Raw genomic sequence first — 22,998 nt, forward strand, 5'->3', positions numbered from 1 at the left:
GAGGGTCTCTTCTTGAGAGAACAGAGTCCAGATGGGTTATTGAACGAGGCCTCCACCCGAACACAGTGTCCACTTTGTCAGGGAGGCTGTTTTGAGACAAATATTCTTTTTGGGATTCTACACCTTCTTATATACTGAACTCTACTGAAATACTGATCAGCAATTAGCTATGATTCCAAAGAGTATGGTCACTAAATAGTTAATTCTGGAATTCATATCTTCATTACTTTCTACTATCACACATTCTTTTAGTTCAACAAAGATACTGTTTGATGATGATAATTACACTGCCACTAACTAATGTAGCCAGAAGCTAAAATAAAGTCTTACTTTTGAGAGAGTTAAAAAGATATAATGAGTGATTTTAATTAAATACTCCTACACTTTTCTCAGATCTACTGTAAATACCTTCTGAATTTGTCAGAAACAGTGATAACATGTTTTCTCTTTTATTTAGCAAGTTTTCATTTGTGCTATTCACCTTTCTGTAACTTCCCTAAGTTAAGGTCAACTGTGTTTACCTTAATGTCTTTTATCTGACATGTCTCAAAAAGGATAAAAGAATAATTTAATTTGCTAACTACTATTTTACAGTGTAAGTACTGTATTTTTTAACCACGTAGAGCAAAAAAAACCCATCATGAATTACACATCAACTCAAAAGACTTCATGTTTACCTTGACCTGACCAGTCTGTTCTGGCTCAGTGATAAACTCCAGAGGAAATAGAAAATTTTCTTCTCCTTAAAGACAACTGATCATATTCATATTTGTGTATTTACATGTATGTGTTTAGGAAGACATGTCTGAATTTCCACAGATATTGGAAACGCCAGTGTTATGGTCCAGTGTAACATTAAAATTTATTTTTGTTTTGGATCTGCAAAACAAAGTCCAACTGTAGAAAGGATCAGGTGCAAGCAGATTTTATTTGACAATTGACACAGGCAAAATTTAGAGCCAGGCAAAAGAGGGAGAGAGGAAAAGAAGATATAAGAAAAAGAGAGAAGAAGTGGTAAGAAAGTGTTAAGAAAGAATGAGAGAGAAAAGTGGAGAAATAAAAGGTAAGAAAGTGGGAAGAATGAGAGAGACAGAGAGTCACCACCAGGGGTCCAGCTGTCCAGTGAGGTTCTTCAGAATGATACTGATTCTGGACAGGATCTGGTGCAGAAATGACAGTGGGTCAAGAGACAACGAGTCAGAGCATGGACAGGAATATATATACCTCTGAGTCCTTTTGTTCTGAAGGGGTAGCTGTCAGTCAGCCAGGGTTGTTAGAAGGCAGGCTGCCTGGAGGGGGAGCAGAAGGGTGTACCCCTCCACCCAGTCATCAATTCTTATCTTCTTCCAGATGCCATTCTGCTTCTCTTCCAGCCACTTTAGCCAGGTACATAATCGTGCCTCCAGGGGCGTCCCAGCATTGAAGGCTGGCCCTCAGAAAGGGGAGTAGTCTCCACCCAGTCATCAGTTCTTATCTTCTTCCTGGTGTCACCCTTGCACTGCTTCAGCCCCCTTGGCCAGGTAGTTCACAAGTACAATCAAGGTGGCTCAGTCGTGCCTGGAGGGATGTCCCAGCATTGAAGGCTGGCACCCAGAGAAGAGGAATAGCCTACACCCGGTAGGTCTTATCACATCCTGAGGTGTCACCCCCTGCTCAGCTATGGCCAGACAGGTCCTCCACCCTAGCCATGGGTATTCATTTTAAAATTGCTCCTTTGAGACAGCTGCAAATCAATGAGGTCAGACTGACACAGCCAGAAAGAGAAAACTTGAAAGACATCAAGATGTTTGAAGAAGTCTGTCTGCAATTAGAGAACAAACTCAAGACAGAACCTCACAGGTAACAAAAGAAACTTTCAGACAAACCTAAAAAAGGGAATTATGTGAAGTTCATTCAGCACATCATGTTACTGGAAATTGTTAGACTGGAAGAAGCTAAAGAAGAATAAAATAATAAAATTGCACTCGTTGCAATGGGACAGTGAGAAAAGGAAAGTTTCATAGTTAAAAGCTTTGATCAGAATGTTATCTCTGTTTTTCTTGTTGTTTTTTAGTATCATCTGTGTTCTGATAAAGTGTTAACTGTAGAGATTGAAAGTATTTGGAGCCTTTTGCTGTTCCTAGTTGGAGAGAGCAGAGAGGTGTGTGAAGTGAGGGAGGGAAGGCTAGAGATTCTAGCAAATAAATAAGGTACAGTTAACTTAAATTATCTTCACTCTGTTTTTTTTGTTATTTTCCTGTTTTTATGTATAGAACTAACCCACACATCTGGTAACCTGCATTCCAATGGGTTGGCTGGGACAGAGTTAATTTTCTTCATAGCAGCTCATATAGTGCTGTGTTTTAAATTTGTGACCAAATTGTTGATAACAAATGTTTTGCTGTTGATGAACAGTGCTTGCACAACACCAAGGCCTTCTCTGTTTCTCAGTCTGCCCAATCCCCATCAAATAGTATAGGGATAGGCAAATGGGCAAAGTGGCTGGAAGCCACTTTAGCCAGGTACATAATCATGCCTCCAGGGGTGTCCCAACATTGAAGGGTGGTCCTCAGGAAAGGGGAATGCCCCTTTGATCACTTCAGGTCAGCATTCTAGGCTGTGTCCAATCTGCACTGTGCTGCAGCAGCAACAAAAACCAACAACATACTGGGCTGCATCAATAAATGCATCACCAGCAGAAATAAACAAGTCCTCACACTTTTCCACTTGGCGCTTGTCAGACCACACCTGGAGTACTGCATGCAGTTTTGGTTTCTATTGTACAACAAGGACGCAGACAAGAGGGTTCAGAGAAAGGCCATGATGATGATCAGAGGGCTGGAGCACCCGCCGCAAGAAAAGAGGCTGAAAAACTGGGTCTGTTCAGCCTTGAGAAGAGAAGGCTTAAGGAAGACATTATTACACTGTTCCAATACTTAAAGGCGGGATACAAAGAAGATGGAGACTCCCTATTGACAAGGACTCACATGGATAAAGGGGTAAGGGGCACAAATTCCTCCTGGAGAAATTCCAACTGGGCATGAGAGGTACATTCTTACCAGTAGAACAGTCAAACATTGGAATGGTCTCTTAGGGGAAGTGGTAGATTCCCCTATTTCGGAAAGCTTTAAGTCTCAGCTTGACAGGATGCTGAGATATCTCATATAAATTACAGTATTAAAAAGGTTGGACCAGATGATCCTTGAGGTCCCTTCCAACCTGACATTCTATGATATATTGAATGCATAGCTGGCCTCTATTTTGCACTGCAAGCCCTGGGTTTGTCTATCTACATAATTAGGTTCCAGCTTTAGAACTGTCAATGAATTAATTTATTTCTTTCTACCTATAATGCAGTGAACTATTTGTAATATGATGTAAGTGTAACAAGATGATGTGTATGATGAAGTGTAACAAGAAGTTACACTTACTGTTACTGGAAATGGAAACAGAAACTAATATTCTTTGCTACTGCAGACTTCTATATTGAATTTATTCCCCCTCCCCCTAGTTAAAAAGGAAACATTACATACCTAGAAGTCACCAACCATTATCTGGGTTATTTAGTCTGTCAGTAGTCCTCCTCTCTGTAGAGCAGCCCATCACAAGGTTTTCAGTGAATGTGCTCCAAAATATAACTTGAGCTTTAAAAGGATCAGTTTCTATCAAGGCTACTATTAGAGTAGAAGAGAGATGGCAAATAAACTTCCATTGAATTAGGATTTCTGTAAACATTAACTCCAGCACAACATCCTATTCACTGTTGTTGCAGAGATTCAATTTATTCTTACTGTATCATCTTATCTTTAATGTTCAGCTTATTATTAATGTATATTTCAACACATTAAATTATGAGTCCAGTTTTGTAAATGAATAGTAATGATCTAGAGATTAATGACATATGATAATTCTGGGTTTATGTAATTTAAGAAAGTTGTTCTGAAGCCATGTAATAAAGAATTAGGAAAACTAGAAAAAATATTGCACATTGTTCAACATTTCCTGGACTGGATTAGAATTCTTCAAATGAAATGTCAATATTGAAAACAAAGGAAAAGTAATGATAAATATGTTTATGTAAGATATAAATATCAGATCATATTTTCAGAGAAATACTGAAAATTGAACAGTGTGGTATTTTACAGGATGTCATTTTTTGGTGTGCAGGATCACTGAATAATTTGAGTTGGAATGGACCTCTAAAGGCCTCTTGGCCTTCATGGCACCATCCATCAACAGAGGAAGTATCCTCACACTCCTCCCAGGTTATCTGTCTCTGCTTCTACTGGCTGTACATTTCCTTCTTGTCTTTTATTTTGACCAGCAGGTCTCAACTAAGCCATGCCAGCCTCTTCTTGCCTTCCTTGCCTTCCTTACACCTGGGGATCAAGAGCTCTTGCACCCTAATGGGAAGCATCCTTAAAGATCTTCCCACTCTGTTCTGCTCCCTTGTCTCTGAGGAAATTTTTCAAGGAGGTCCTCCTGACTAATTCCTTAAACAGGTGGAATTTTTTTCTCCTAAAATTCAGGATCCTAACTTAATTCTTTGCTTAATACCTATCCCTATGAAGTCCACCAGTGTTTGATCACTGCAGCCCAGCCTTCCTTCAGTCTTGACATTACCAATTATTTCACTTGCATTGGTGCTCATCATACCCTCTGGTAGGGCTTCTATTACCTAGCTCAATAAATTTTTCTCCATGCACTCCAAGAGTCTCTTGGGTTGCTTACAGATCACTGTGCTGTTTTTCCAGCAGATGTTGGAATGGTTGAAGTTCCCGAGCAGGATGAGAATGGGTGAGAACTGTGTACCCTATAGCTGGTGTAAGAAGGCTTTGTCTGTGGGCTCCCCTTGATCAGCACCACATAGTAGATGCCACCTGCAAGGTAGCTTTTGTTTCCTTGGTCTCTAATTCTTACCTGTAAGCTTTTGATTTGGTTGTGGTTTTTCTTCATAGACAGCTCTTCTCACTCTAGCCATTCTTGGACGTAGAAGTAACTGTTCTGTCCCTCCTTCCTCTCCTGTCCTTTCTGAATAGCATATAGACATCTTTAGTGGCACTCCAGTCATAGAGATGTTCATTATTAACTGAAATAACTGAAACTTTGAGGGAAAATCACACAAACGAGAACAAAGGGACACATAGAATGAAAACAGAGTTTATATAACACTGAGACAGAAAAAAATTGGAGAAAAACACATCCCAAGCAGTCAACAACCTGTCCTTGAGAAACAGTCTTGTAGACAGATGAAAGAGATGGAAGGGAGTATTCCCCACAACTTATCTTGATTATAGCCTTGAGCATCAGGTAGAAAAAACTGACTAATTGGACTTACCATATTAGCATACTGATCATTAGCATATTAATATTCTATTAGCATAATAAAATACCCAGCTATAGGCAAGAAGAACCCCTACTGAAAAAAAACCTAACCAAAACCAAAAAACCCTACTCTTTGAGCATGTGTGTTGAAAGTTTTAAGCACTGTCACTTTGAATGGAAGCTAAGAAGTAGTTAACTAATCATGTATATGAGAGCAAGAATCTAATTTGAGATAAAGTAATTTTACATATTTTTGTGTATAGAAGCAACCCCTGTGTTTTGGGAAGGTGAGTCTGCTTTGTGGAATACCACTTGGCTCTCTTTTCTATGAAGAAATGGAAATTAAGATAAATATTTTGACCGTGCATGTGTGGATCAGCCTATTGCACACCAGGTGATGGACCTTTCTTTTGGTCCAGGTTTCAGTAATGGCAACCAGGTTGTAGTTGTCATCAGCATGGTGGCTTCTAATTCCTCCTGTTTGTTGTCCAAACAGGACAGTGTTGTTGGCACTGGTATAGAGGCTTCAGGTCCTGCTGGACCAGCAAGATGGAAATGAACTAGCAGTATGTCTCTGCAGCAACAAAGGCAAATCAAATCCTGGTCTGTACCTGCAGGGGCATTTCTAGATGAGATAGAAGCCTGACCATCCCAATCTACTCAGCACCTGTTAGTCCATATCTAGAGTACCTTGTTCAGAAATTAAACACTGGAGAGGATCCAAAGAAGAGCCACAGATACAATCAAAATACTGAACAACCTGCCCTATGAAGAAAGACTGAATGAATTACATCTTCTCTCTGTGGAGAAGAGAAGGTTCAGGGGCAATCTCATCACAGTATTCCAGTACTTAAAGGTTGGCTACAAGGGGAATGGAGGCTCTCTCTTCACAGGGAGACACATGGCTCAGTTATTCATCCTGGTGGATAGCTGATAGAATCTCATGTCCAAACTGTATCTTCCTCCACAAACAGATATATTTCTCTTTTTATATACAGATATTTCAACTTAATCAAATTTCAAACTTGCACTATCAGATGGCATCTTTCTCTTTTTCCACTTTTTTGACAAAATTTGCCATGTATTTCTCCTTGTTACTGGAATCTTAAATTAAGAGTGGTTTTTAATATTTGCAAGGAAATACACTTGGTGTTAGATTATAAACTGACCAAATCTTGAACTTCTATAACACTGGATAAGCCGGGAAAAATTCTGCTGAAATAAAACATTGATTTCTAAATATAGGGTGTTGAACATCATATTTTTCCATGTTATTTTTTCTCAAATGTTTCTGAAATTTATGTCTCTTTGCTAAATTCTAGTCTTCATGGACTTTTCATGTTAAAAAGATAAACTTTTAAACAACTTTAAATCGTTTGATTATACCAAAACCCTGTGAGGATTGATGTGAACCCTCTTCCACAAATTCAGATCCTTGTAACATCCCAATCTAAGATACACAAGAACTTAAAACTACTTTTTTTATATTGTGGACTTTAAAATTATCTTTTACCTTCTAAAATAATTTTAAAAGTTAAGAAAATTTGAACTAAAGATGACATTTCGGGATTTCCTGTTAATGACTATTAGTTTTAGTTTTTAATGTTTTGTAGGAAAATATTTTCCAGCATACTTACTTAAACTCTGCACTTTTATTTCATTACTTTTGGTAGTTTCCCTCCACTCAGAAATGAATCTGTATTCATACTATATCTTCTGCTAAGCTTTTGTAAATCTAAACTTCATGCCCCCAATCCTTTTTACTCTGTAGAAATTAATTACTTACCCTTGGTATGCAGATCATCTCATTAATTGAAAGTCTGACATCATCTTTTTAATCTTTTATTTCTGGACTTTATACTTCTTTTATGTCCTTCAAAAAAGCAAGAATAATCCTAATAAATTGCAATGACTGCCTCTGATGAAGAGCCAGACTATCAAGTAAAAAACACATTCTCTTCTCAGGAAAATCAGTATGAATTTTGGAAATCCCTTCAGCCACAGCAGAAGTTTTCTATGTTTTTTTTTAAAAATATATGCATATATATGCATGCATATATTTAAATTATTAAATATACATTTATTGTGTCTTCTGCTAATGTATCAGGCATGGTTTTGAAGTATTTGATATTACTTATCATAGGAAATGGTACAAAAATGGAGGGCAGCATTCACTATTTAAACAGTAGATATCTCACATGCATATGGATAATAAAAGTAGATAGTTTTCTTTGTAAAACTATGTCTTTTTATAAATGCTTCTCTAAGAGAAATCATTGCTCTTTGGTCCCAAGGGACCTCTGGAGACTGTCTGTTCAAACCCTCCTGCTCAAGCAGGGACCTCTAGACCCAGTTGCCCAAGACCACATCCAAACGACTGTTCATTTTCTCTGAGAATAGAGTTCTATAGACTCCATGGGCACCCTGTGCCACTGCTCTGTCATTCTCATTATAAAAAAGTGTTTTATGATGTTTTGATGGTGTCTCCTGTATTTCACTTTGTCCCTGTTGCCTTTTGTCTTGTCCCTGGGTGCCAAAGAAAAAAGCTTGACTCTGTCTTGTTTACTCTCTCCCTTTAAATATTTTTATATATTAATAAGATCCCCCCTGAGTGTTTTCTCTTCCAGCATGAAAAATGCAAGATCTCTCTCACTCAGCCTTTTCTCATAGGAGATACAGTCATGCTCTGTAATCCTATCTGCGGCCTGTCATTAAGAGTCTCTGAAGTGCATCTTCTGAGTAGCCCAGAACTGGAGACAGCACTCTAGGTAAGGACTCACAAGAGGTGAGTAGAGGAGAAGACAATATATTGAACATACATAAAAAATGTTCTGCACTTATGGGGACTGGACTTATGGGGACACATGGGACTGCTGCTGCCAAGACACATAGAATTGTTGAAACCTATAATAATTTTGGCTGAAAGGGGTCTTTAAGGGCTATCTAATCCAAGCTCCTGAAGTTAGCAGAGATATCTTCAACTAAATAAGGTTGCTCAGAGTCTCATCCAACCTGACCTTGATTGCTTCCAGTGATAGGGCAACTACCATTTCTCTGGATAACCTGTTCCAGTGTTTCATTAAAGATAATCATAAAAGAAATTCTTCCTTATATGTTGTCTAAATCTACCCTCTTTTTGTTTAAAGCCATTACCCTTTGTCCTATTGTTACAAGCCCTGCAAAAATTTGTCCCCATCATTCTTATATAACTCCTTTAAGCATTTAAAAGCCACATTATGGTCTTCCTCGAGCCTTCTCTTCTCCAGGTTGAACAACCCCAATGCTATCCTCTTCATAGAAGATATGCTCGATCCTTCTGACAGTTTTCATAGCCCTCCTCTGGACTTGCTTTATGCATTTACTGTGTCCAGTTCTGGGCCTCTCAGTACAGGAAGGATATCGAGGTCCTGGAGTGGGTCCAAAGGAGGGCAACCAGGCTGGTGAAGGGACTCGAGCACAGACCCTATGAGGAGAGGCTGAGAGAGCTGGGGCTGTTCAGCCTGGAGAAGAGGAGGCTCAGGGGAGACCTCATCGCTGTCTACAACTACCTGAAAGGAGGTTGTAACCGGGTGGACGTTGGTCTCCTTTCCCAGACGACTTTCAACAAGACAAGAGGGCATGGTCTTAAGTTGTGCCAGGAGAAGTTTAGGTTAGATATTAGAAAGAATTTCTTTACGGAGAGGGTGATCAGGCATTGGAATGGGCTGCCCAGTGAAGTAGTGGATTCTCCGTCCCTGGAGATATTTAAAAAGAGACTGGATGTGGCACTTTGTGCCATAGTCTAGCAACCACAATGGTGGTTCAAGGGTTGGACTCGATGATCGCTGAGGTCCCTTCCAATCCAGCCAATTCTATGATTCCATGATTTTTGGCAACATTTGCCTTTGACAGAGTAGACCTATTTCTGTTTGGGGTCAGAGGCATCCTAACTGCTGAAACAAAGATTATTTGTGTTTAGCTGTGGTGGGTTGACCTTAGCCAGCAGATGTTAAACTCCGAACATAGTCACATATTGACTCCACCCCAGTGGGATGAGGGAGAGATAATCGAAGGGCAAACCCAAGAAAAACTCATAGGTCAAGAGTTTAAGCAATGAAGCAAAGCTGTACACAGAAGCAAAGTAAAATAAGAAATGCATTCCCATTGGTAGGCAGGTGTAAAGGCTATTCCAGGAAAGCAGGACCTCAACATGCCTTATGCTTACCTGGAAAGACAAATTGTTGTAATTGTCCTCCCTTCTTCCTCTTTTTCCACAGCTTTTATTGCTGAGCATGATGACATTTGAGAGGGGATATCCCTTTGGTTAGTTCAGATCAGCTTTCTTTCCCAGCTTTTTGCTTGGACCCAGCCTACTGTCTGTCAGGAAAGCATAAGGAGAAAACTTTACCACTCTGCAAACACTGTTTAGCTATGGTTAGAAATCTGTGTTACCATATCAACACTGTTTTAGCACCATAGGGGCTCCTATTAAGAAATTTAGTTTCATCCCAGCCAGACTCAGTACTTCCAGTCAGAATACCAAACTGGTAAAAATTCTACTGAAATGGAAATATCTCTTTTTTTTCCTTAAAGTGAGATAATGCAGTGATTAAACTTTTCCCATTCCTAAATGTATGCCTTTAGGGGATGTAATTACAGGGACCTGAATGTTACAACTATGCAGGGCAGACACACATTCCTAACTATGGCAGTTTATGTAAAAAGTTTGAATAAAAATTTTGTTAATTTTTCATCTAAGTTTATTCTACAATCAGCTAGCTTCCAGTAACTTCTTGGGTTGATAAACTCTTCCAAACTCTCCTTGGATTCATGTAGGGCTTGACTGGGTCTCTTGCAAGTTAGTCCTCTGTCCCTTTGTCTTCCACTCTGCTCCTGCTGTAGGGATCTCCTTTCTATGTCACCAAGTGATTCTTCACCCTCTCATTTAAAAGCTTCTTTAAGAATATCAGTGAAGGTACAGTACTTTTATTCTGTTTTCCAGGATGCTACTGACCTGATGTGTATCACCAAAGATAAGCTGATGCCCTACTGCCTAGCTTCATTAGTGAATACATTAGAAGAATTGGAATAAACAGATTTAACATCTTTCCCATATATCACACTTAGTATCAACTCTTGTTCTCAGAAGAGAGCCTTAAGCTGCACTGAGCTGTGATGCAATTATTCTCTGATGAACCAGATAATGTGCTTTGCATTCTTGGAACAATCTATTTACAGCCAGTTGAGTGTGGTGTAGACATGTGCAAGAAACACAAATACTTGTGGGTGTTCCCATTGGAAGTTTTATAGGTTTCAAAAGGCTAACTATCTGTCTCACTTTTAAATTCATCCTCAACAGAATAATTAAGAAGGGGAAAAAAAACAAACAACATGTTAGCAAAACTTCACTGTGAACAGAGCTCTCACTTTAGGCAGAATAGAGCTTTTTAGAAACCCCCATTTCCAGTACACACTGTACATCTTAATATCTAGTCAGTGGCCCTATGGTATATATATAGTAATAATTTTGGCCATCTTCTTTCACGTGTTTTATCTGGTGTTCTGAGAAAATGAGACTTAAACTATCACAGTAAGTGTCTCTTTCTGTCTCTACTAAAAATTCACAAGTTTATTTTGCAGTTGAAGGCATAGTTTTATGCATCTTAAATTTATACTCTATTTTCCACTTCCAGATGGGAGTGTGAGAATGCCCCTGGAAGGCAAAGGAAAAGATTTTCCTACGAAAGGAAAAGATTTCGTAGTGGTAGTCTTTAAACATCAGAAAACCTAAACATAGAGTACAACTGTTTTAACGTATTGAGAGACACTACTCAGGTGTCACTGTTTTAGTCTATCAGAGAGCAGTTTGTAAAATGAAAATATGAAAGGTCTGAATAGCACAAATTAGATTACGCTTGATTCACATATGTGAACTACTGGTTTATATTTTCCTACACTGCAGCACATTGTATACATTACATTCCTACAGGTACTTTGTATGAGGCCCCAGTTAGCAGTGATGTGATTTCATAAACTTAGTGCTACCTTATGGAGACAGATTTAAATAGAATAGTTTACTTTGTTTTTTTAAAGTTATTATATATGGTGAATGTCCCATTTAGGATATGAAAACACCTTACAAAATTAAAAAGTAATTTGTAAAAATTTCATAGAGTTTAAGTGAAGTAACTAAGAATATTCTTTCTGAAATTCTTCATTTCACCACATAGATGGTAAAATATTAACTTCTTTTTTTAGAAAAAAAATTTTATGTATGCTACTCTATTAGACTAGTTCAGTTCTTGTAATCAGACAGCTAAGAGCAACTGATTATTTTTTAGCTATAGTAATGCATTCTTCAGTTGGTTGCTCACATTTCTCTGTTCTTCCTGCATATAACTGAAGTAACCATTGGTTACTTCAAGAAAATGTCTGGAAAAGAATAACATAAATAGTATTTGTTCTGTATGCTTGTCTTCTAGGAAAAATATTCTCAGTTTAATTAGACGAATATGTTGCTTCTATAATCCTGTAAACTTGTTTACATATACTGATAAAAAGAACATATTTGCCATAGCTATACCATAGCTAGCTCTTTCTCTTACTAAATTCAATTACAAACTGTTTCCTACTTTATTGATGAAGTGAAAGATTTACATAGATCCTACAAGTTGTTCATATCTTGCTAAGAGAACTGCTGGCAGTTTTAATAAACAGAGATGATAAAGATGATAAAGAGATGATTAAGAAATCTCATTATCTAAATTTCACATTTATGAAGGTGTCTTTTCTGGGGGGAATATTGTTATGAAGTTTTCTCCAGGTGTTCCCTAATCATGGAGATAATCCAGACAGATTTGTAGACATGCAAAAAGTTTACTGTCTTGGTCCATGCTGTAGTGGTTGGAAACTGGTGTATATGCATGTTCTGTCATACTGTCTACCTTGTATTTTCTACTAGCTGTTTTATATTCTTTCTCAATCATCCCTGTCACCACATTTATTGTCCCTAAAAAAAAAGTCATATGCTAATTTACTTCTCATTAGGTCTTGTTCATTGTCTCATGTCCTTATTTGCAGTTATGATTTAGTTAGTTTTAAAACTCTGCCTTAGTAAACTTTTTTGCTCAGTGCTGCCCTATTTGCCAGACATCATGCCATTTGTACAGTTATGGTCTCTTCCTTCACTAACGTTTCTGTGGCATCAGACCACTTTGTACAAATTCTCTTATCAGTATACAGGAGATATATTTTGCAGTATTTTAAATTGAATTTTTAACAATAAATCTGAGATAGAAGGTACATGATATGAGAACTTTCTCAAATAAGCATGATTCTTTTATTTACAGTCTAAGTCCAGACAAAAAAACAAACAAACAAAAAAACCCAATAAAAAATAAAAACAAAAACAAGAGAACAAAACAAAAAAAACCCCAACCAAACCAACCAACCAAAAAAAAACCCAAAATCCCCAAAAAACTAACAAAAAATCAAAGTCTACCTCAAAATCTTTAAGCAAATATACCTAAGCATGAAATTTTACATACAGAACCCTATCTGATTACAGAACCCTATCACTCAGCACTTCATTTGTTTAAATTCAAAAAAGCAGTTCTGAAATATATGTTTTATTTCTAGTTTGCATGAGGTTTCTTGTCTCAAACATTTGTATTTTCAGAGCTTGCTGAGTTCTTGCCAAGTATATGTCAACTCTAATCTACCTTGTAGATACTGTTATTGCTTAGTTTAGGTCACCTCTTGGTATCAGCTCTTTTAAAATGTGTCCTTAACTTTAAAAAGACCTTGCAGATGAGTATCTATCCAACAAACGTTTTTTGCAATTAACTACAAGTTTTTTTAATACTTAGGTAATATCACAGTCTCCTTGAAAAGCTGGAAGAATACTAACTGACTCTTATGCATCCATAAAGAAATCCAACTGATGAGCAACCATACAGTTCATATACTAAAGATTCAAATAAAGTATTTGGGGTATTTTTAGCTTTTTAATTCCTACTTGGTTCTTTGTAATGTACAAAAACATAGTCTGGAAAATGATCAGCTTCACAGCAATGACATCACATGAGCTGACTTAAAACCAGGGTGACAAAACTCCAGGGGTTGAATAGGGATGATTTTAGAAGTAATTTTTTCACAGCATACTTTCGCTCTCCCCTAAAAAAACCAAAAAAACCAAACAAAAAAACCCCAACCTGGAGCATGGAAAAATGAATAGGGTGAAATACTGTCTGTTTCGCTCCTTCACTCATTTTCCTCCAAAATATACAACTCATTTCATCCTACCAGTTAACAGTTCAGGTTTCTCCTCTGGATCAGAATATTTTAAGCCAAGAATTCATGGACTTCTAGGTTGTAATATATGGAATATATGGTCTCTAGAGGTCTATTGCCACCTCAGTTATTCTATGATTCTGAGCAGGATTACTAGCCTGTGTCTCAAAATGTTGATAGATCTTGTTACAATATCAACGAGCATATTTTTCTATTTATCTCTAATGGAAAGAATGTATTTCTTTAGAGAACTACAGAATCATAAATTCTGGAATATATCTTGCAGCCCAGAAGTTACAGAAAGAGTAAGTCATAACTGACTGTCAGATAACAGAGTCAATTTCTGTGATGCTTAAATGATATCAGCCATAACAGAACCAGGATATTAGACCAGCTGGGTCATTTCTGTGATCCAATCTTCCATTTCCTATCCCACCAAGAACACAATTTACTACAATTTTATCTAGGAAACCAATTGTTCTTTAAAAAAATATTGCTAAAATATTAAAAGTGTAAACAAATTAGGCACATTTAGGTTCAAATATTGGTAAAAAAAGAAAACAATATAATAGCATTGAAGTAACAATCCAAATAGTGGTGACTGGTATTTAGAAGGATGGGTGCCACAATACAGATATGTGAAGATGGTCAGTAGATTCCTCGGTCGCTTATGTAATTCTGTGAAGGGATTAATAATATTGTAGTTGTGGGTATGTAGAAAAATCTTACAGTAACAATCATGGACATTTTATTACAAACTTACTTAAAGCCATCTTTTATATCCTTCGTTGCATCCTATAGGGCTCAACAAAGGGGAGATGGTAAGCAGTAAGAATTAATTCACAGCAGCTATTAAACAAATATCTATCTGGAAATAACTTTCCAAGCATCACTGCTATGGAAGAACCAGCTGGCTCCAGAACAATAAAGATTAACTTAAGATCTGATACAATGTGTGATGATAGATAGCATGGGTTATGACACTGACAGTTACAAATGCCTGACATTTTGCATTGCAATTTTACTTCCAGGTGCTTTTTTTTTTTTTTTTTTTTTTTTTTGTCGCTGGTCTGCAGGTATTCTACTCAGGATATTTTGACAGGTCTGCATTTTCATTTAATCTAAAACCATTCAGTTGCTTTCCTACTGACATTAAGGGAACATTTATTATTACTCCATTAAAACAAAACAAAACAAAAGAAAACACAACTTAATTAATGTTTTCTTTACAGAGCAGCTCAACATATCAAGAAAATGTGTTTGCTGTTTCATAAAAAAAAGGTAATCTTGAGCTTTTAATTCACACTTGTTCACTAGAGATTAATTACATTTTGACACCACGTTATTTGAAAATTTATTCTTCTCTGCTCATATTCAGCCAAGGCCATATGGGCTGAGCATTATTTTTTCTTGTAATTGCTACTCTAAGATGAAGATGTATATGAATATGCATATGAATGTATATGTATATGTACGTGTATATGAATATATATTTCCAGAACATCCAAACAACTGGGTATTTCCTAACCTTATATTGTTGCTTTGCAGAACAAATTCTCTTAATATAGCATGCCTGTATAATTTGGTTTTCTGTGGGATTCTTCAATTTATTTTTCTTAATACAGGGTGTCTGAATGGAACACTACGAATACTGGGAACTGAAGTGAAAGTGCACCTACTTCTCCCTGGGCCTGTTGTGAAATACCTCTGTACCATGGTTAGAAAACAGCACCTAAAGAAAGCACGAGTGAAGCATCATTTACACTGTTTCATAAATTGCTTACTGAGATTATGTTCCTTACTGTTATGACTACCAATTGTTTTCTAGTTTGGTTATTGTTGAGATAAACAGAGATCTATGCTGTTGTAATATTAAATCACTTTTACTATTGTCCCATATTGTCAGTGTATCTTACTCAGGCCTGATAAACTGTAGTTCATATAAAGTTTTTCTACAGGAAAAAAAGGAAATTGAATGGAAAACAATGATAGCTATACATGCTGCAATACTACTATTTGATGTGACACTGCTATAATATGATAAACCAAATGTCTGTTATTCTCAAAGGCTAAAATAACCTGCTTATTATTGTGTCATTGTTCTTTGATTCACTTAATGATATTTTTCCTTGTAATAAATTTATCTTAAAAATTATAATTACACAGCATAACATAAAAAATCTTGCAAATATCATATTTAGGATAGATATAACATTAATAGTGTAATTTTAATGTTAAAAGTCTATTTGCAGTACCTATAAAAGTATTACTTCACAATCTTCAAATTAACATGTATTTTGTGTTATTGCTTAATAATTTGCATTTAAAATTAGACAACATGATATGCATAGTTAATACAGAGGAACATAACCTCTATATTCCCAATGTCTTCTTCAGCATTCTAATTGAAACACATTTAAGACATATAATTGCATGCAATTATTAAATCAATAAATACTTTTTAATTATAAATTTTTATTATACAGTGATGTCACAACCCAAAAGGTGGGTGTGGCACTGTTCCATCTCACAGAGTGATCGCAAATCCCCAGATGTGGGGACCAAACCAAATATCACATCCCACAGAGTGGGTAGGGCATTACGTCCCATGGAGTGGGCACGGGTAGAGTTCCCCAGAGTGGAGCCAATCCAGGGAGATTCAGACTGAACCCTCTTGCTTTCTAGACTCCTTCAGAGAGAAGTCTAGGTGCAGCTGGGCCCAATCTTCCTCCCCCTCCAATTAATCTCTTTTAACAAACTCTTTGGTGAGATTAAGTTCAGGAATTCTCTGCACATTACTCGGCAGTAAGATTATTACCCAGGAGATTTGTATCAAAACACAACTTTACTTAAAAGTGAGTGAGACTATAAAATATGTCAGATTACAACTAGCATAATTATAAATGGTGGTAATTTCAAAGCAATGGATTACAATGTAGCAGTACTTACGTAAATTGTCAAAACAATAGGTTACAACTAACAAAACTTAACAAAGCAAGGAGTAGTGAAGCTTAACAAAGTTAGAAACAGTGTTACCCTCATTGCTGTGATAAGGTTAGAAACAGAGACATAGAGAGAGAGACAAAGAAGAGATAGGAAAGATATCACCACCCTTGGATCCAGCAATGATCTTTGTAGGAAATTGCGGTCCTTTGATGGCTGGCCTGCATCCAGGTTTGCATTTTGAGTGTGCCGCTTTTTATACCTCCCGGCCCCACCTTTTCCAGGCGAGCTTTGGTGTATCTTGCACAGGCAGGTGCTCACTTGGGCCCCTCCAGATGGGATGACACAGCAATAACCCTTATTTCTGTGCATGTGCCCTCTTCAGTGGCTTTACCTGGGGCACTCTGGGTGCAGGCACTCTCTCTCTGCAGGGTACAGCTTGCCTGTCCTATCCCTTACCAAGTAAGGACAGTGTCCTGCCTATCAGGGATAAATTCATTAAGGACAGCTCCCCTTGCAAGCCCAGTGTTCAGCTTATCAGGATGGCCACTAGAGGAGGGTCTGCTCTTGTGAGAATAAGGGCCCATTTATCAGAGTGGTTACCCAAATGAGGGTCTCCCACTGAGAGAAGAGATGGCTTATTGAATGAGGCCTCCACCTGAGACTAATGTCCATTTTGTCAGGGCACATGTTTTGAGATAAATATTTTTTGGTTGATTCTCCAATTGATTACAACAGAAGCCTATATGGTTTATGAAAGCCTACAGAATGTATGTATTTGTAAGTGACAATTCCTATGTTTACTACTCTCTAAATAACAGTTATGGAAATAGACTAGTTTAATAGAAGAACATCTGTTCAGGCTATTAATGAAAATAAATAATGTAGAAAAAATGCACAAGAACATGGAGAACTAATTCTAAATTTAAATGGTCTTTCATTTTAATTTTTTTAAAACTTCTGGGCTCTTTTTTGTTACTCCAAAAATTTGCTTTATGTTTGCTATTTTCAACAATACAAAGATAGTTAAAGAAGCACATATAATATTACCACATGAAGATGTTGTAAAGAACAAAACAAAGCAAGGGTATATAGTTATCCTGTTAAAAATACTTCTGATTTTTTACAAAAACATCTCGTATTTTTACTGTATTTTGATGTCATAGAAGGTGGGGGTTTTGGGTGGAAGGTCTCAAGAAAATAATATGATTTACACAAATATACTACAATATACAGGTTAAAATATCATATAATCCTATAGAAATTGATGGAATTTCACTAGAAATAATCTATAAATCCATAAGATATTAAAGAAACCCTGGCCATTTTCTTTCCTAAAGCTATAAAGAATAAGATAACAATGTTTACAGGGTGAAGAGGATAAACCTAATCAATATTTACTATTTGAAGGAAAAGGACTTGAGGATGTTGGATTATGAAGAACTCATCATAAGCCAGCAATGTGCATTTGCAGCTGAGAAAGCAAACCTTGTCCTGTGTTTCATCAAAAGTAGCATGGCCATCAGGACAAAGGAGGTGATTCTTCCCCTCTATTCCCCTCTTCTGAGACCCCATCTGAAGCCACCAACATCAGAAGGATATAGAGCTCTTGGAATGAGTCCAGAGGAGGGCCACAAAGATGATCAAAGGAGTGAAGCACAGAGACATGTGTAATGACAACTTAAAAAGAGTGGTTTTCTTTGTAGTTCTTTTTTAAATTTTCTTTTTTTTTTGTTTGCTTGTTTGTTTGTTTTCTTCTTTGCTTTGTTTTGTTTTTTCCTTCCCCTTCAGTTTCAGAAAGGATTAGGTAAAGGATAAACACAGAAATCCTGATTTTCCCAGGACTTGAAAAAGTGACTATTAAATCCAGCAGATCGTGGAAGTGACTATATCCTCAGACAAAATCCAATCAACAGCAATCGATCTTTCCAGTTGTGTAATGAAGTCTGGACAAGATGAAGATCTGCCATTGAAATGTGACCTTGTTTTCCATTACATAATGAAGCAGTTATTGTCACAGTAAACCAATGTCAAACATCATAGAGTAAGGACAATCCTTCATTTATCTTTAGTTAATATTAGTTCATTTTTTTTAAATATTTGAAACACTGCACAAGAGTGTACATAAACCACAACAACTGAAGCATTGCAACCATTTTACTTGGACAGTGAAAAAAATATTTGCTTGACTTCCATACTTGTTAGCATTTTATTCTTTCACAAACAATGCAATGGTTACAAAAATTATCTGCCTTTTATTATTTTAAAGGTTGATTTGAAAAGTGGCCAAAAATGTGTATTATATGTTACATAATCCTTTCCACACCAGGGTACATGAAGAAATTGAAAAAATATAAATAACAGTGCATGAAATACAAGTTAGAATAAGAGAACAAAACTTCACTGAAGTCCTTGAAATTTGTTTACAACGGATATTATTTATCAGTCAGAGGCCTTCATCTTTCCATCTTCCCTACTTAATTCTTATTGCTTTATATCCGTCAATGACACCACTTGACAATATTTCATATTTATTGCTATTGCCTCCATTTACATGCTTTTTGGTTTATTTCTTTATATGGTGTCTTTAAAATCCTGATTGAATACGCAAGCTGAAAGGTTTCTTCTTGTCTACCTTAAAAAACCCTAAAAGATAAATAGCTATGTCCTATCTAATCAGTCTGGTCTCTTTATGGCCAATAAAGAGAAATAGCCACTTTCAAGGCTTGATTCACCTGACCTTTTTTGGGTATTAGCTTCAGAATTGAGATGAATCATTTCTTGGGAACATCTATTTTCTAATTTAGTTATTAAGACAGTTTAGAGTTTAAAATTATTTGCTCACATGTAAGCATCAATAGTGTGAATGTGTAAATTTTTTCAGATTAAATACTTGTTACTGTGGCACAGATATTCATTGCCAGTTACCATTTGCATGCTTTTTTGTTTGTTCCTTTATAAAGTGGCTTTGAAAATTTTAGTGAATAAGATAAGCATACTTTTCTCTGTTGCTCTCTCATGAGTTTCTTCCTCTAGAGTGTGAAGCCTATTGATGTTTTCAGTACTCACCACAGTAACAGGACTTGAATCACAAATCTCCTTAATCATGTTAAAAACACCACAGTGGGAATCTGAGGAAGAGCCTGATTCTAAATTGATAAAGTCACTTGTTCCTCTTATCATCACTTTTGATCAGAAATCTCAACTCATTGGTTTAATATAAAAAGTGAAGTTAAAAAAAAATGATTTTAAAATGCAAATCCAGAGCAGAAAATTATCTCAGGTAATGTAATAAATTTGTGGCAGTGACTAAGATTGCCTTTTAGCATTTGTTTTAACATTGTGGTTTTTTTATTATGAGATAAATTAGCAACCTAACATTTTCCAAATAAGTAAAACTTTCAGTCATTTTAAAATATATTTCATTTCATCAAGGTCAATAATGACTGAAAAAGAACTTAGGGGTTTGTGAAGACAAATTCTTAACATTATGAAATAATCTAAGAAAAAAACCTCCTAGCAACTAAAAATTCGATACTAGTTAATCTATTATTAAGAATTTTAGTAAGAGAAATTTACAGCATTTCATTATTGAATGTGCAATATGTAAATAGAAGAAATCAAGAATTATGCCTGTGTTTTAATGACAAAAATCAGATAAAAACTTCAGAGATAATGATTAGTTACAAAAGAAATGAAATGGAGAACAGTGTAACTACTTGCATATCTTTCTTGCTACATCTGTCTCCTTAAGTTATCATTTTATGACAAAAACAAACTACTTTTTAAGTACATATCTCTAGCATGATTATCTGTGGAAAATGGCTGAAAATGATGGGATTTGGTCCACTTGTTATCCACTATGTAGCAGGGTAAGAAAAAAAAAAAAAAAAAGAAAAAGGAAAACAGAAGGTCTATTTGTTACTGATAGGCTCTAGTCAATCCACCGCCCCCAAAGAAGATAATTAAAGGATTTTAGATGTGTTGCTGGTGAATTCAGTTTGACACATTAGAGTTTATAATCCCCATGACCTCAATTATTAAGTATGAATGATGGCAAACATTACTAATCCAAATTCCTGGTGTCTTAATTTCTTTATAAAATCCAATACTGAGGTAACTAGCTGTGAATGAAGGTTATCTGAATCACAAAACACTCCAACCTTCATCTTTCAAAAAGGGAAAAAAAAAAAAAGCCAATTGTCCTGACTGTGAAGGTCACTACTATAACAACGCATTTGCAATGCTCTGAAATATTCAGAAAAAAAATGGTTTTGTCCTTAATCTTTAGTTCAAAAAGGTAAATTGATAGAATATTATATTTTCATTTTAGAGAGACACTAATTCCTTATGTTTTCTGTTTTAAAATCCTCAGTAAGCTTATTTTAAATATTTCCATGTTACAGTAAATTATCTTTGATAACTTTCAAGAAACATACAATGAAACAGGTGTTGCTGGTTACAACTGATGTATTAGAAATTCTATTTTCTAGTTGAAATAAATCTCCAAGAAATTTCAGGTTGTTTTCTTAAATTTGATATTTTTTGATAATTATTGAAGAACATGGAAAAGGTCCAGGTTGGGTGAATGTCAGAATCAATTTCTGTTTTCAATGAGAAGAACAAATTTTGCAAGGAAATTTTCTTTTCTTCCACATCAGGAAGAGAAAACATACCCCACTGATCTTTCTGAATACTATAGAGTATATTGTATGTATTACATGAATTACTAATTGCATTAACACTTCTAGTAGAAGAGCTGTAATTACAGGTTCTAAAGCCAGGGACAGAATATTTTACAGCACTGTTTGTGGCATGGTGCAGTCCCTGCTTCTCTTTGTTTTGGCAGTGGGAGCTGATGAACCACTCTCAACTTTACTGTTGTTTCCCACTTCATTGTTGAGAATCAGACCTTTTTGGATATGTTCACATCTCCTTTTGTATGGCAGTGTTGTTACTGTACTATAACCCTGTTGCTGTCCTATAACCCATGCCTTTCACGTAGGTGTTCCTACATGTACGTTAGTTACACCACATACCAACTTGCTTGCTTGCCTCACCCTACAGCTATACTAGCACATCATTAAAAAAGGATATTCATGTGCACCCTTAGCTATCCTTTTGCTATTTTGACATTGGGATGGCAGCTAATATTGTAATTGAAGACATCTATCTTCTCCTGCCACGTCTCATGTGACCCTTCCTAGTAATAAGGACCCAAAGAAATTTAAATTAGTCTATGGACTTCAAGGATTAGTGTTTTTCATCAATCACCTGCAAAATGGACGTTAAAAGAAAGTGTGGATATGATGTTTCCTACTGTGTGGGGCAACAAAATCACCAAGCCCCATGAGAGAAAATGCTTAAGAATTTGGTTTTCCACATGTTGAAATCTGAAAGGCAAGTAGAGATTTTCTGTATTTGAACAGATGGAGAAGATAGAATCATAGAATCATAGAATTAGCCAGGTTGGAAGGGACCTCAGAGATCATCTAGTCCAACCCTTGACCCACCGGAGCAGTTGCTAGACCATGGCACTGAGTGCCACATCCAGTCTTTTTTTAAATGTCTCCAGGGACGGAGAATCTACCACCTCACCGGGCAGTCCATTCCATAGCCTAATCACCCTCTCCGTGAAGAAATTCTTTCTAATATCTAACCTAAACCTCCCCTGGCACAACTTAAGACTGTGTCCTCTTGTCTTGTTGAAGGTCGTCTGTGAAAAGAGTCCAGTTCCCACCTCGCTACAGCCTCCTTTCAGGTAGTTGTAGACAGCAATGAGGTCTCCCCTGAGCCTCCTCTTCTTCAGGCTGAACAGCCCCAGCTCTCTCAGCCTCTCCTCATAGGGCCTGTGCTCGAGTCCCTTCACCAGCCTGGTTGCCCTCCTTTGGACCTGTTCCAGGACCTCTACATCCTTCTTAAACTGAGGGGCCCAGAACTGGACACAGTACTCGAGGTGTGGCCTCACCAGCGCTGAGTACAGGGGAAGAATCACCTCCCTGGACCTGCTGGTGACGCTGTTTTTGATACAGGCCAGGATGCCATTGGCCTTCTTGGCCACCTGGGCACACTGCTGGCTCATGTTCAGTTTCTTGTCAATGCAGACTCCCAGGTCCCTTTCTGCCTGGCTGCTCTCCAGCCACTCTGTCCCCAGCCTGTAGCGCTGCATGGGGTTGTTGTGGCCAAAGTGCAGGACCCGGCACTTGGCCTTGTTGAACCTCATCCCGTTGGAATCGGCCCAGCTCTCTAGTCTGTCCAGGTCCCTCTGCAGAGCCCTCCTGCCTTCAAGTGGGTCCACACTTCCTCCCAGCTTGGTGTCATCTGCGAATTTGCTGATGATGGACTCAATCCCTTCGTCTAAGTCGTCGATAAAGATATTAAACAGAACTGGGCCCAATAATAGCTTTTTTGTCTCTTTGAATCTGCATCAGAAAGCCCTAGAACAAAGATGAAAAATAATGTGGACCATGACAAAAGCAT

Source organism: Calypte anna, chromosome 1 (assembly GCF_003957555.1).
Source record: "Calypte anna isolate BGI_N300 chromosome 1, bCalAnn1_v1.p, whole genome shotgun sequence".
Taxonomy (NCBI): Eukaryota; Metazoa; Chordata; class Aves; order Apodiformes; family Trochilidae; genus Calypte; species Calypte anna.